We start from the raw sequence: 2,577 nt of genomic DNA, 5'->3' as shown, positions 1-2,577 counted from the left end.
GACATAAAACATTCTAGGACGGAAACACGACCATCCCACCCCCAAACAAATTTTTTACAACAAGGTTTAGAAAATTTGTTTTCTTTTTTATTTATTTATTTATTTTTATTTATTTTTTAAGTGGGTCTTTTAAAGTCAGATTCCTGAGACTTCCTATATTACTATATATATATATATATATATATATATATATATATATATATATATATATATATATATATATTTTACTTATATAAGGAAAAACAATAATGAGTAAGGACATAATTCACCCCATAGAAAACATGACTCAAAAAAATCGAGAAAAAACATGCAAGAGTGGAAAACGTGAATTATGTTAAACGTGGATTTAGGATCCGTACTTACAGCCACACACTCCATATAGGAGGGCCCAGTTACCTTAATGCTACACTCACCAATATCCGAAATGAAAGGGATGCACCAAACAAAAATTGAGTCATTTATAGTCGATACTCAAGACTTTATCTAAAAACATATGTATGAACATGCAGTTTATCATATATCAACAACCGAAATAGTTGTGGATCATTCCATAAATAAATATCACAGAAAACATATCCAAACACAATCAAGCACCAAGATTTCCTATGACGCAACCTAGTGAAATGACAGTGAAGTCGGATAACCCTATAACATAACCTAGCATGCACCTTCTTTTTCATTTTTACACGAGAGGGTGTCCTAGTGAATAAGTGTGGAAAAGTGAACAGTTGTGGAAGATATGGTGGATATGGATAAGTTGTAGAAGGAAAGCATGTAAACAATGAGGATGTGGGTTTAGCACAAAACTCATTCATGGTGTAGGTAGGGACTGTCTCAAGTCTAAAAATGAAGGTGTCAAATGGTTTGTCCTTCTGAAGTATTTGTTTACTAGGTGGATTTAAAAAATTGTGAAGCACAGGAGAAACAAAAGGATCGAGTGCAAACTCGAGATTCCTTTGAAAGGGTGGAAGGAGGGAAGTCGAGGTGGATGTTGTGCAAAGTAGTTCTTGATAGGGTGAATCATCACCTGCTCTAAGAAACTCATCGAATTCCTCATCTAGATTGGTCATATTCACATTACTATGGTAGTCCTCTATATCTTTGAGAAAGTCATCTATCTCGTCCTCATCCATAATATGTGTATCGACTAGTGTAGGGATGAAATTGTTGGAGTCTGAACTTCCAAAGGAAAGAAATTTGGGCATATGATTATCAGGGAACGTGTTGTTGAAATAATCTCGAGCGAAGCTGATAAGAGTCCAAAACTGTAGTTTTAACCCTATAACAGTCATACTTTTAGACCAATTATGTGAGTAATAATTAAGAGTTAACACTGATTACGTGTTTTTATGCATTTCAGGTTTCGAAGTCCATTATGTGCAAAAATGTGCCACTTTAGCGAGATAAAGGAGCTAAGGTCGGTTACTAAGGAGTTCCGTGATTAAAGGCCAAGATTCAAAAAGACAAAGCCTTTCTAAAGCCCGGTCAAAAGCTGAAAAGTCGACGCGGGCTGAAACAGCACACAAGTCAGCAGAACTTCCGAAAGCCGTATCTTTAGACTCAGACCTCGGAATTGGGCCTACCTTATGTCAAAACGACCAGCTCGGAAAGAGCTTTCCAATGGTCTAAGCCTTTACCCAATCAGAGGAGCAAAAGTAGATGAAAAGTCTGTTGAAGCCAACTGTAGCTGAAGAGGCCTTTTTGGACTGAAAGAATTGGGTTTTGGGCCTGATTCTCTGGCCCAAAACATGGCTCCAAGCCCATGCACGATTTTTGGATCTGGACATATAAAAACAAATGCTTAGCTCTTTGTTAATGGTAGCTAGTTAGACTTAAAACAATATAGATAATTCTAGATCTAGTTTAATTAATAAAATTAAGTTTAGTTCCATTTTCAATTCTTGTTTTAGATTAAGTCTTTGAATCATTGTTCTTAATTGATTAGATAATTAAAATAATTATTTTATCAATTTCGAATTGTGTTATTTCAATATATTAGATCTAGTTTTAATTATTGTTGGTTACCATTTCTTAGTTGTTAATTAGAATTTAATCATTGTTTAATTAGATTAGTAAATTTCGAATCTTGATAATATGTTTAGTTTAGATTCATATGGGAATGATTATGAATGATTCAAGGCTAAAACCTCCATTAGAGGGGTTGATGAAGCCTTGATGAAAACTTAGTGGTATAGTGTAGAAGCATTGTAGAGTCTATTCCAATCTAGAAGGTCGTGATTCGCCATGAGAATGGGTGGACGACCTCACATGCTAGTTAGTACTCGGTAGAAATGCCATGAACACTACGGATTAGAACTCGAATTTCTTGCCGTAAGAACGTAAGAATCGAGATACAAGAATCTATGCTAGGTTATTAAGTTGGATTCGAGGTTGATTCAATTCCCCTCTAATCCTTTATCTAGATTCAAAACAATCATATTTCCATAGCATTCGTAGTTAGATTCAACATAATCAATTTCATATAGGTATCGTAGTATAACACACCTTCGTAAAGCTCTCATTGACTTAAAGATCGATTAATTAGATTAGAAAACAATTCCATGCTAGAGCACTAGG

Source organism: Coptis chinensis, chromosome 1 (genome assembly GCF_015680905.1).
Source record: "Coptis chinensis isolate HL-2020 chromosome 1, ASM1568090v1, whole genome shotgun sequence".
NCBI classification, from domain to species: Eukaryota; Viridiplantae; Streptophyta; class Magnoliopsida; order Ranunculales; family Ranunculaceae; genus Coptis; species Coptis chinensis.
Note: the sequence above shows the minus strand (reverse complement) of the source record.